This window comes from Pongo abelii, chromosome 2 (assembly GCF_028885655.2).
Source record: "Pongo abelii isolate AG06213 chromosome 2, NHGRI_mPonAbe1-v2.0_pri, whole genome shotgun sequence".
Taxonomy (NCBI): domain Eukaryota; kingdom Metazoa; phylum Chordata; class Mammalia; order Primates; family Hominidae; genus Pongo; species Pongo abelii.
The window spans coordinates 38,389,980-38,404,151 of record NC_085928.1 but is presented as its reverse complement, the minus strand read 5'-3'; the positions used below and the strand labels follow the sequence as shown (position 1 = coordinate 38,404,151).

At 39.4% G+C, this 14,172-nt stretch overlaps 1 protein-coding gene across 3 annotated transcripts in view; it reads left to right on the top strand.

The window, feature by feature from the left end:
* CMSS1 (cms1 ribosomal small subunit homolog) overlaps nt 1-14,172 on the top strand; it is a 370,900-nt gene that overhangs the window by 114,586 nt on the left and 242,142 nt on the right. The window lies entirely within an intron of this gene.

Genomic DNA, 14,172 nt, shown 5'->3' with positions numbered 1-14,172 from the left:
AAGTGCATTAGGGCAGAAATGGCAGAGTTACTGCTACAGAATTACTGCATTATTTTGTTTTGAAGGCCAAGTCTAGTATTAAAGGAATGAAGGCTTGGTCCCTGGCTGTATTCCTGTATTCCTGACATTCTTCTAAAATTCTAGATCTATCCTTGGGTAAGTCAAGGGCTTATATTTAGGACCCTCATCTTCAAAGCGGAGATACTACTACCTAACATAGTTGGCCATTCTGGAAACAATATAAAATAAATTAATATTTAAAGGACACATTAGCTCCACATCTGATTATATAATCATCCAAATGAATTTATAATAGGAAGAAAAATTATTCCACTGTTGAGGTTTCTAACTAGGAGAGAAAATATCAGTTGAACTTATAATTGACTCTATGGCATATAAGCAGATTATTAATTTTACTCTTTGTCCCTACAAATCATGAAACTTTCATCATCGCCAGTACCTTACTTTTAGTTTGTAGTATTTCTTGAAAAATCTGAAAAACTCAAGTGTCCAGAAAAGTATAGAAACTATAACAAACTGCTATATGCTACCACACAAATTTATAAAATTTTAATAATTTACTGTATATTAGAAAACAGTTTTTAAGTACTGTATTATAGATGTATTATAACGTATGTATCTCTTCTGAAACCCATTCTCCTCCCTTCCCACTCCAGAAGTAACCATGTAATCTTGAATTTGGTATTTATCATTCCCCTGTATGTTTCATACTTTTTAAAAACATGTACATATATATTGCTGAACAATGTGTAGTATTACATGTTTTCAAACCTTATGTAAATAGCATATTGAGTGTATCTTTCTAAAACTTGCTTTTTCATCCTAGATTATATTTTTTAGATTCTTCCTTGTTCCATTTTACTGTAGTTTATGTATTTTGATTGCTGTAAGAGTATTTCATTATATAGTCCATCATTTACTTGTTCATTTTACTGTTTTTGAAGATTTTTTTTTTTAGTATTCAAAAAAATGCTACTTCAAACATTCTTGCACATTTTTTTCCCTTGTGTTAGGTGATAAGAATTCTGTCACAAATCAGCTGTGGAACTTGATTAAGACATTGACCCATTGCCAGGCACAGTGGCTCACGCCTGTAATCCTAACACTTTGGGAGGCCGAGGCAGGCGGATTACCCGAGGTCAGGAGTTCAAGACCAGCCTGGCCAACATGGCGAAACCCCATCTCTACTAAAAATACAAAAAATTAGCCGGGTGTGGTGGCACACACCTGTAATCCCAGCTACTTAGGAGGCTGAGGCCCAGGAATTGCTTCAACACAGGAGGCTGAGGTTGCATTGAGCCAAGATCGCGCCCTGCACTCCAGCCTGAGTGACAGAGTAAGACTCTGTCTCAAAACAAAAAGGACATTGACCCTCTTTACGTCCAATGACCTGATCTGGAAGTGAGGGAGCACTTACTATGCGTGCTAAGCATTCTTCTCAGCATTTTCCATGTATTAGCTCATTCAAGTCTCACAACAACACTATGAGGTAGGGAATATTATTATCTCCATTTTACAGTGAACAAATGGAAGCACGGGAAGCTTACTGAAGGTTGCACAGCTAATAAGTGGCATAACTGGGATCTGAGTCTAGGAAACCTGGCTCAGGGACCTACACTTTTAAAAATCATGCCGTAATGTCATTATGCTGTATTGCCTAAGACAAATGCATATATACACTGGTACAAATACCTTGTCCGAAAAATGCCTATAGCCTTACTGAAGAGACTGTTTACAAATACAGTATAGATGAACAATGATGTGTGACAGTAGTTGTCACTGGCTCTTCCCTAGGTAGCCAGGGAAAGGCTGATTTATTTGAGAAAAGCAAAGGCATAGAAGGGATATTTTTGTGTAGGAATGGGAGGTTGGGGATGTGTAAGAGATGAGATTGGGAAAAACCTCATTGTGTGTATATTTATTTATTTATAAAAATATTCATGTACTACCACAGTATATTATATGCTTTATAAAAAACATTCAAAAAAGAAAAAAATGAAAAATTATACATAAATAGGATTTCTAATTATCTTTCCCCACCCCCATTGTATTTTCTTGAACACCTAGGAATATCCTTACTCTGGGCTATAGAAATACTGGAAGGTTGTTACATAAATATATTTAATATAGGTAAATATTACATTCTGCTTTATTTATAGGTATGTTCACACATGAATGATAGGGCCATCTATGTCCTTTGTCTTATATTTTTAAGACAATTTTATTCTTCATTCATGTCTCACATGGTGTATCTGACCTGGTGCTCCATACATAATGGGCATGCATTAGGGTGACTGGCTTGCTCCTTTTACTTTGTGCCCAACTGTCTCAGGTACATGTTAGTGTTTAACAAACAACCCCAAAACTTGGATGGAGGCTAAATAACAATGGCTCAGAATTCTGTGGGTTACTCCACAGCTTCAGCTTTCTTACAGCTATTCTGGGCCTGGATGGTCTAAGACGGGCTCTCACGTATTTGGCTGTTGGTTAGTTGGACTAGGAGAGCCTCAGCTGGGTCATCTCATCTCAGCTGTATGTGGACTCTCATCTTACAAGAAGATAGACCAGGCTTCCCCACATGGTGGTCTCAGGATAACATTCCAAGAACGTGAGAGTTGAAACTCCCAACATCTCATTTGTGAAAGAATGTCACAATGTCAGCCCAGATTCAAGATTGAGAAAATAGATTCCACCTCTACATAGAAGAAGATACAAGGCCACATTGCAAAGGAATGGAAAGAATTAACTGCAGCCATCTTTGAAAAAGTTCACCACACCCACAGATTCAGATTTCTGTGAAAATCTAATAAAAGTCTAGTTTAAAAGAGGAGCAAAATATATTTGGTTCTTTACTTCTTTTCATTTCCTGGAAGTACATAGGGTTTGGTTTTTGTTTTTTTCATTTTACATGATGAATTCCTATGTTTTCCTCTTGCCCACATAGTGCTGTGTGGAACAATAGCCTACTGATAAGAATCAACTTGTATCCTGCTGCTAATCAATGAGAATTTCTCTGCCCTCTTCAACTTAATCTAGGATATCCCTTCCAGAATACCAAGATAATGTAAGCTTTTATTTAGCAGGGTAATTTGCTAAACATTGTTCATAAGTAGTGCCCTTTTAGCTTAAGGCAGCCCTGAGCTGCAACAGAAGACTGAATGGAGCTCTGTATACATTCTAGCTTCCTCACCTCACTCTTAAAGTGGGTTAGGTGAAATCTGATAGGAGAGCATAGATCATTTGCCAGTGATGATATTCATAAGTGGTAAAAAAGGAATGACCTGAAACATTTTTATACTGTGTTTGTTATTCTTCTAAAGAGATTAGAGTTTTACTGAGACCACCAATTCTCTTTGGAGGCTGGGAATAGTAGCGTCAACATTCTCACTGATTAATGAAGTGGTGTTCACATTGGATTTGTGAACAGACCCATCATGTGCAGACTTCTGGTCTACTGAGGAGCATGTGTCTCTACATGTTTACAGTGGTGGAGTTTCCTTGCCCCTCTGCCAATAACCACATCAGTAATGAGAAATAATTAAGTATCTAGAGGAAGAAAACAAAGACATGAATTTCATGATACTCTCATGCTTTGTATTATCAGTGACTTCATTGTTTCTCTTGGCAAATTTTTAATGCATCTGTGCTTGGCCCAGGGGTGCGTACTAGGGTAAAGAAAAATTTTGTAATAGCAACAGTGGTTTGGGATTTTCAGGGTACCAAAAAAAAAAAAAAAGGAAAGTTGCTTTTGTGTATGCCAAATAATGATACTTTACTCTTCATGAAGTGCTGACCTAGTACCTGGTGAGTTTACAAGGGAAAAAACCTGCTTAGTTGTCAGTTTAACACAGCCTAATGTGTTGTTATCTGTGACTGTCATAACCCTAGAATGCTGACTTTCAGGAGTGTAGGCTGGGAATCAGGAAACCCAGCCTCTGATCCCAGCTCTGCCTTTAATTAGCCAGGGTCTGTGTTGTTGCTTATAAAATGAGAATATTGGGATAGGTTGTCCCATGAGATCACTCAGGCTGGAACAAGGACAAGGGATTGTTTCCCTTGACCTGTACCCTGTTCCTCACCCACTAATGGATCCCCTGATAGCAGGGTTAGGACCTGAGACTAGATGATCTTTGAAGTCCCGGAATTTCCCGCTTTAGAATTTTGAGACTCTCTGTTGTCTTGAATCTATGGATACAAATACAGTGCAGTTGGCAGTGAGAAGTAGATCCTGCTTTGTTTTCCTATGTAGTTCCTTTAGTCAGTTTTACTTGGGCTTAAGTTAGTTGAAATCATGGTGGATCTTGGTAAGGATGTGTCCGTGCAAGAGGACTAGAAGAGAGTTTGTAATTATTTACTTAATTTATTTGCAGGAAATGGCCAAATGTAAATAGAAGTCTATTCTACTCATTACCTTCCTCCAGCAGCCCCCCCAGCCAATTACTTATTATAAAATTTAAATTTTAAAAATCATTCTTTATTAATGTTGTATATTAAAAATTACATAGGTGCTATTTAGACATACTTTTTAGTCTTCATTTTCCTACTCATTTTTGCTTTAGAATTGTGGATGTGACTAGAGGATATTTTTGCTTGTATCAAGTAAGTGAAAAGCTTCAATAAAAGAAATCATTTTTGGTCTTGGTCATTTAATATGGTATTGAGGTAGCCAAGCAACATGACTCCAATTTAGAGAAAGAAAATAATAGTAATAATGGTAGCTAACATGTATTCATTACTTATCATATACAAGCCCATTCTAAATGCCTTCCTTTGATTAACTCATTTATTTTGCAGAGGAAGGAACTGAAGCTTGAAGCTTTTTTTTTTTTTTTTTTTGTGACAGCGTCTCACACTGTCGCCCAGGCTGGAGTGCAGTGGCACGATCTCAGCTCACTGCAACCTCCACCTCCTGGGTTCGAGCAGTTCTCCTGCCTCAGCCTCCCGAGTAGCTGGGACTACAGGCACGCACCACCACACCCAGCTAATTTTTGTATTTTTACTAGAGGTGGGATTTCACAGTGTTGGCCAGGATGGTCTTGATCTTGACCTTGTGATCCGCCTGCCTCGGCCTCCCAAGGTGCTGGGATTACAGGCATGAGCCACCTGCGCCCGGCCCACTTGAAGCCTTTTTAAATCACTTGCCAAAGGTCATACTGCTAAAAAGTGGCAGAGTCAGAGTCAGGCCCTAATTTAGGCGGTCTGGCCCCAGAGCCTACTAAATCACTATGCTGTATCTACTTAGCTTTTATAAAAAGATATACATAGTAAAGGAAAAATCCTGGTTTAATGTTAATTTATTCAACAAACATTTATGAAATGAAGCCCTACTACGTCAAGTATTGTGCTATGCAATTTTGTTTTAACTAGCTTATTTTCTTTTCTTTCTTTTCTTTTCTTGAGACGGAGTTTTGCTCTTGTTACCCAGGCTGGAGTGCAATAGCGTGATCTCGGCTCACTGCAACCTCTGCCTCCAGAGTTCAAGCAATTTTCCTGCCTCAGCCTCCCAAGTAACTGGGATTACAGGCGCCTGCCATCATGCGGCTAATTTTTTTGTATATTTAGTAGAGATGGAGTTTCACCATGTCGGCCAGGCTGGTCTTGAACTCCTGACCACAGGTGATCCACCTGCCTCAGCCTCCCAAAGTGCTGGGATTACAGATACGAGCCACCATGCCCAGCCTAGCTTATTTTCATGTGTGGACCAATCTCCAATTTGTTGAATTCTGAGTATCCAGAATTATACAAAAATGTGAGTAACATAAATTCACAAACTCCTAGCCTTTGAGTCTATTCAATAAAGATGTTCTGTTTTCGTATATTGTTTATGTGCAAAAACTATGTATTTGAATTCATAGTTATTTTTAAATTTTCATGTGCTTTTCTCAACCACTGCTGTCATCTTGAAGAGGCAGGAGACATGTCTTAATAGAAAGAGTATGAGATTGTGGAATCAAATAGAACTGGTATTAAATCACAGCTCCAGCATGTTAGCTCTGTGGCCTTGGGCGTCAGTGAGCCTTTAAATGTAAAATGGAGATAATGGTACTTGCTAATGGGTTTATTATTCATATTTGGTTAGCACAGGGCCCCTGTTGTTCATGTGTGTATCCCCATGTCCTACAGAGTTGGACCTCAGCAGGGATTTATTGAGTGATTGAATCATGCAGTCCTCAGCAGAGCTGGTTGGCTCTGACTAGGAGCTGCCTCATGGTAAAGATGATTCATTTGCAAACCACTGGCTAGAAATTTAGAAAAAGGGTACTGAGAATCTACTGAAGTAGCTGTATATCGACCTCTTACCACATGCCAGGCACTGTTTTACGTGCTTCAGTTCATTTATCTTATTTATCTTAAAGAATTTTAGCCTGAAGTAAATGAAAAAAAAAAAAACCTGTAGGAAGGGAGTTGGTAAAGGTGAGTTAAGGTGGAGACTCTCATAACAGATAGCAAAGACAAATAAATTAATATCAATTGCAGGGCAGCACTGGTGCCTGCAAAAGGCTCAGGAAGTTGTGTGTGTGAGTGTGCGGGCGCACACACTTGTGCTGGGTGGGAAAGAAATGTTAGATCCACGTAACTTACTGGAAATCTCCATTCAGTTTCACTGAATTTTGTAAACTTTCGATCATAAATACCCTGATCTGCTATCCCTCACCCCCAGCCCTCTCACAGACACCCTCACATGCATGAAATGAACTGAGTATGCACTACACTATTTTTTTTTTAATTTGACAGCACCATTAACCATCATTAGTTCTGTTTTTAAGCATGTAACATTTTATTAAGGCAGTGTCATTTAAACTTGGTGTAGTGGGAAATTTTAGACATAAATTGTTTGTTTTGATGGCAAGAAGACTGCATAACACGGAGTGAGTCTGTGCTAACTGTACAACACTCATGGCCAAGGAACAAAGCTGGGAGTGATCCAAGGCTTTAAATTTGAATATATTTAACACCTCATATTTTGCTGAGTTTAGAGGGCAGACTGTCTGCTATCTTTACATTTGCACTTGCATTTCCCCCTATCTTTACACAGAACCTTTAAGCTAAGATTTAGTTCCCTGAAAGGAGAATGGAAAGAGATGTATTAAGATTATGGGGTTCTCAGCAGAGCTTGTTGGCCCCTTCAATATTAACTGACTTATGGTAAATGTGATTCATCTATGAAAATAGTGGCTATAAATAGATGTTAATAGTGCTCAGTTGCAGAACAGCCAGGTTGTGCTCACATGGCCAGATTAGGGGAAAAAATCCTGTTGGGTATTTTATGTGGTCTTTCAAAAAAAAAAGTTTCCTTTTATTGCCCTAGTCACCCACATTTGAAGACACTAAACTCAGCCAGCTGCAGTAAAGCTATCTGATGGCTAAAAAAAGACAATTTGAAAACAAGATAACCTAATTTAGCAATTGGCCTCCTTTATCTTTTTTCTCTCATTTTCAGTAAAAATCATTGAAACATTTTCTTAGTGATATTTTTCCTTGTAGGGCATAGACAAGTCTTTAGACAAGGGATTGGAAAGTGGGGATGTATGATTCAGGTTCATATTCCCAAGGATTCTAACTCCTAAGAGAAAGTCAGAGCCACAGAGAGAAAATCAAATAAGAGCTTCAGAAGGTGGTGCAGTAGTCATCTCATCCATCACCCATAGTATCAGGCACTCAGTATTTTCCATCATCACCTGCTCACTTGTTATATGCCTGTGAGTGTCCAAAAGTGTTTCCTTGTTGTGAGCTGAAATCCAGCTCCCAGGAACTTTAGTTGATGTATCCTGGTTCTGCCTCCAGAACTAAAGCAAGCCAAACTACTCTTCTTGCCACAGTGTAATCCTTTAACCGAAAGCACTCTATTCTTCTTTATTCCAAATGAAACACTCAGTTTCTTTATTCATTTCTTACACCACCTAGTTTCAGTCTCCTCCACCCACAACTCACAAACACATTTTGATTGTGCCCCTTCAGCCCAGCGTCTTTCTTAAAGATGTGCATGGAATTGGGTATAATTTCCCAGATATTAAACACAACTAAAGCAGTGAATTGGTGACTCAGGGAAGATCTTAGCAGCTTTTCTGATAGTGGTTCCAGTTGGAATTTTAAGTATGGATCCAAAAATTTGATAGTAGGTGTTTAATGAAAACTTCTTCCAGTTTAGCTTATCAGGTGAATGCTTGTAATGATACCTTTCACATGCATGTTTCTTGATACATCAGGAGACAGGGTATTATTTCCCCAGTTTGCAGATTCCTCATCTGCAAGATTCACGAATCTTCAATAACTTTAGTTTACAAACAGTGGACTAGAGATAAACAGCTAGGTATTCTGACTTTTTTTTCTCTATGCTTATGCTAAATTAATTGACATTTACACTCTTTTTAGTTTGGAAGTGTTCTTTGGTTTCTTGCTTTCTAAGTGCTGCAGTCAGAGAAGCTGCTGGGCTGTAGATACAGAATAAACAGCTGCTGATGAGGTCCAGTAGGGCAGACTTACATCATGGCTTTTCTTAGCTGTGTGTTGTGAAGAAAGGACAAAAAGAAATATAAAAATCTTCGAGTATAAATAGTGATTTATCCAAGTTTTCCATTACAAATCAGTGACTCTTTAAAGATTCTTTTCTCATTTAAGGTTGAAACAGGGCTGAGAATGTTTTCCAGATCTTTATGGAATACGGCAGAAAAAGGAAATTATTTTTATGTAGTCCAAGTTAGGTTTAAATGCATTTTTAAATGCCACACTTCCAACCCTAGATCAGAGCTCTTGAAAATCATATGATTCTTTTAACAGTTTTCAAACTACATCACTTTCCATATTTCTTCCAACTTCATGCTCTGGTTTTTCTTAGAAATACAGTGATAATGAGCCAGTCACTTAACCTTTCTATTTTCTTTGAATTTTTGTCCAGTTGGACCTTGGAGCCAGTTTTGTCCAATCCCCTTACACTGTAACCAAATCCCAGCAAGGTTAACTGATGTGTCTATGGTCATGCCCTGAGCCAACACCAAAAGGCAGGTCTCTTGCCTACATCTCTGTTGCTCTTTCCATTGTATCACTTCTTGTTCACAGGCCAACCCCTGTTTCCTCCAGCTCTAGGAAGATGTGAATCCTAAAAGATAAAAATGCACCTTTCAGAGAACCGGAAGTTTCCTACAAATTTTTATTTTTGTGAACCATCTTCCTCACCTTTTAGGTAACAATAGATCACCCTGAGTGCCTTTTGGCCTCCTCTTGCCTAGGCCAACCCAGCATAATAAGGACCTTGAGGTAAACAGGTGATTCAGAGGAGGTCAAGAGTTTCCATCTTTACATTCCAACATGTGGTCTTCCCTTTCTTTCATCTAAGGAACTGTGACTAGAATAGAGATGGGTTGTTGTAGAGAAGATGTTGCAACCCTTAAAGCGCCATGGGCAACCCCCGACTTCTAAGCCATTTGGCTCCCCTTTCCCAGCATCTCAGGTATACTCCATTTATCTTCCTATAACTGGCAGAAAGTTTAATAACTTCTTGCCTCTGAAGCATATAAGTTTAGTCTGAAACATTTGCACTTTCTCTTTTTAGGGGAAGAGAGGGAAACCAACTTTTCTAAAGCTTCTGTTTTTGCCAAATGATACGATTCATTCTTCCTATTCCTTACGTCTTTTTTTTTTAGACACACGAAGTTGATATTATTCTCTTCAATCTACTGATGAAAAAACTGAACTGTTGTAAAGCTCACAGCTTATTATATTAATAGTAGAAATACAGGTTCACGAGTAAATACAAAATACTAGGAAATACTGTAAATAATATTCAATGCACAAAGTGTTTTGGAAGGAGTTGAGAAAGAATGACTAATTCTGCCAAAGGGCCTTAGTAAAGCCATCTCAGAGATAAGCTTTATCTTGGAGAATGGAAAAGGGTTCCCAGGCCATATATATAGGTAGAAAGTGGATGAAAAACACAGTATGTGGGGAATATCAAATGGTGCCTATGCTGAAGCACAGGAGGTGTTCAGTGGTGAAAGGTGAGGGCAGAAAGGTCAACTGTGGGTATGCATCACAGGGCTGTGTTTATAATAAGGGAGATGAAACAACCATGTACCCAACAAATAATAGGGAATAATTATATGGATCATAGAATATCAGTGCACATATTCTGTGGCCAGTGAAGCAGCCAGTAAAAGTCAAGTTTTCAAGGAATATTTAATAATGTAGGAAAATATTTGTAATTTGTAATAAGTTAACAAATTTGGAAAAAATATATTGATTTATCTATTACATTGTTTTCATATTTGTGAGGTATTTTTCAGAAGAGAAAAGGGGATGAATGAGATAAAACCTTGAAATTTATCAATAATGCAATAGCGTGTTGCCTTGATAGCAGCTGGTTTGATTATCCATGAGGTGGGAAAAGAAGACTAAGGAAATTTGAATGTGGACTATAAATTAGGTGATATTAAGAATTTACTGTTGTCAGGAGATCTAAACCATCCTGGCTAACACGGTGAAACTCCGTCTCTACTAAAAATACAAAAAAGTTAGCCGGGCGTGGTGGTGGGCGCCTGTAGTCCTGAGGCAGGAGAATGGCGTGAACCTGGGAGGTGGAGCTTGTGGTGAGCCTAGATCGCGCCACTGCACTCCAGCCTGGGCGAGAGACCGAGACTTCATCTCAAAAAAAAAAAAAAGAAGTTATTGTTAATCTTATGAGATGTGTTAATGGCATTGTGTTTATGTGAAGAATGTGCTTTTTATTCTTCCAGATGCATAATGAAGTATTTAAATGTGAAATGACATGTTCTCCTGGGATTTACTTTTAAATACTCCAGAAAAAAATAATGGCAGGGAATAGAGGTGAAATAAGTATGGCAAAATATTGAGGATCTCTGAAGATAGGTAAAGAGAACATGGGTTTTATTCTTCTTTCTACATTTTGTATATTTGGAAATGTTCATAATAAAAGATTTGAAAGAAAGCACTAGGCACATAGTATTGGATACATAAACATTTTAAGAAGTGGTTTCCTTGCCGGTCGCGGTGGCTCACGCCTGTAATCCCAGCCCTTTGGGAGACCGAGGCGGGCGGATCACCTGAGGTCAGGAGTTCAAGACCAGCCTGGCCAACATGGTGAAACCCCGTCTCTACTAAAAATATAAAAACTAGCCGGGCATGGTGGTGGATGCCTGTAATCCTAGCTACTCTGGAGGCTGAGGCAGGAGAATTGCTTGGACCCAGGAGACGGAGGTTGCAGTGAGCCAACACAGTGCCACTGCACTCCAGCCTCGACAACAGAGTGAGACTCTGTCTCAAAAAAAAAAAAAAAAACCGAAAAACAAGAAGTGGTTTTCTTAAAAAAAGAGAGTGCCATGGGGGAAAGGGGAGAAAAGAAGAAGAAAGGCACCAAGCTTGGGTATCAGGCATAGACAGAGAAACAGGAGAGTAAACTATGTCCCAGGAGCCAAGAGAGAATTATTTCAAGGGGCAAAGAGCTGCTGTGACCTCATTTTAACACATTACCACTGCTTAGAAAAACTTTGGAACTCCACTTTTGGAGTCATCTGCTTTGAAATATCCCTCAGCTGGGGCAAAGCCTGGTTCTTTAAAGGCGAACTTAATTTCTGATAAGAACAGGTTCCTTAAAAACAAATCTAGTGAATCTAGTGGTCAGCTCATGCCTATTTTGGTCAAAAGAACCAATTGTGACCTTAAAATAATGGGACTGGCTTTTGTGTGTGGCCTTCAAAGGAGGTTTGAAGACATTTCCAAAATGTGTCAGCCCTGACACTTTTTCAGAATAAGCTTCATAAGATAAAACCTTTAATAACATTACACATTTGGATTAATAACTCCGGGCTTTTGTTTTTCATATTCCATCTACTTTGGTTAAATGTTAAATCTTTCCGGGTATGGTGGCTCATGCCTGTAATCCCAAAACTTTGAGAGGCCAAGGCGGGTGGATCATCTGAGGTCAGAAGTTTGAGACTAGCCTGACCAATATGGTGAAACCCCATCTCTGCTAAAATTACAAAAATTAGCCGGGTGTGGTGGCATGCGCCTGTAGTCCCAGCTACTCGGGAGGCTGAGGCAGGAGAATCGCTTGAACCTGGGAGGTGGAGGTTGCAATGAGCCGAGATCACGCCACTGCACTCCAGCCTGGGCAACAGAATGAGACTCTGTCTCAAAAAAAAAATAAAATAAAAAATAAAAAATTACATCTTTGGTGTCTTGGAGCTTCAGTCTATTTTCTATAATCCAAATATAAGCAAAGCAGTAAGAAACAGCATGGTCGACAGCAGGGGAAAGAGCACAGGCTCTGGAGTCAGCCTGGCTGAGTTATAATCTTACTTCCCTCACAACTTCTGCTGTCCACATTGGGTCAAACTACTTCATTTCTTCAGGGCTCAGTGTTTTACAGGGCTATTGGGAGTATTAGAGATGACACATACAAGATGCTGTGCCTGGTACCTAGAACATGATAGGAACTCATAGCTTATCCTGATGGAGATGTCATAATGATACAACTTTATCTCTTGGTTCAGCAGACATGCCTTCCCTCTTAGAACATCAAATGAGATAAGAAAATAACTAGTGGATTTTTAACATCACGAGGAGAGTACATTACTCAGGCCCTGCCTCACCAAAGGGAGGGAGTTCTTCTAGTCAGTGCTAAAAAAATATTTTAAGAGCGTGTGTTATTTTGTGCCTAACTGAGATGGAGATTGGCAAGCTGAAGAAATTGGGATTTGGCCAAGAACCGGTGCTTGTTGTTTAGTAGAGAGGTGATAGGGAACTATGATCCTGCCAGTTTGGAGGGACTTAACATGAAATGACTGCTTGGTCCAAGCTGGCTACAGCTGTTCCAAAAAAGATGACAAAGGCTGCTGATTCAGAGGGGGATACTCACCCAGGCTGTCACTGGCCTGTCTCTTCCACCAAGCAAGACTTTTTTAATCCTCTAACACAACAGCAACACAAAATTTACTTTCTGCAGGCACAATGCTAAGGCACTTTGTGTACACTAAATCGTTAGGCACTGAAAACAACCCTGTAAGGTAGATATTCTGATTCATCTGCACTTTATGGGTTAAAGTAACCGAAACCTAAAGAGGTTAAGTTAATCTGCCCCAAGCCACAGAACTGGCAAGTGGCAGAACAGGAATTCAAACTGGCTTCAGAGCCCACCCAGTCTTTGCCTGCTTTCTAATGCCTGAATTCCTTCTCTTTAGGAAGAATTATCTGCGTAAAGTTGGGAGAGACATCTCAGCAATTATGGTACAGCACTGACTATATCAATAAAATTGAAGTAGCCAGTATCTTTCACCAAAGACCTGCATCACAAAGTGGCGAGAAGAGAAAAAAACATAGATCACCAGGGAGAAGAGGAAAAAAGCCTAGGTTTGGTCAAATCTGCTATGAAGGCAGAGTGAATTAAATTCAAGCTTCTTCACTACTGTTCATTATTCGGCTCATTCTAGGCAGTAGGGAGGGAGTTGTTATAAAGCAGAAGCTTATAACAGCTTTTAGACTCTGCTTAAGTCAAAAATCATCAAGAATCATCAAAAAGCATCAAGGAAAATACATAGAACAAGCAGTCACCCTGCTGTGCTTTCCTTGATGCTTTTTTGGTGGTCATGTGGCTGTGACTAGACCCTATGAGTTCAGGTTAAGTCCTGGGTTCTTCAAACTGATAAAAGGTTTCTTCTCATGTCTTCCTCTAAGAAGGGCCATCTCCACCCTTTCCAAAGTCCCACTCATCACTACGAAGGAGTGCTTTCCCCATACTCCCTCATGAGGTGAGGTTGGCTTACCCAGACTACTTCACAGCCTTGTTGCATAGATCTGGACCTCAGACTCTCTGAGGTCTGTGGTAATGGGGATAGATTGAGCTTGGGGGTTCTACCCACTGTGTGTGGTTCCATATAGCCCTTTGTTAGAAAGCACCCAAGGCAGCCAAGAGTGCGTGTTGACTAAGGAGAGTGGCTGCTGCTAGGAACTATAAGTAAATAAATGGATGTCAGAAGCTTACAATTAAGGAGGGAAACAAAGAATCATTACTCTCCCTTAAGCATGTTGCTTTGGATGTTTTAGCAATGATTATGAAGCGTTTACACACAGACTAAACTAAGCTCTTTGTGTTCCTTGCAAGGTAAAGAGCCTGCCAAGTCAGTTTCAGCATGCAAAACC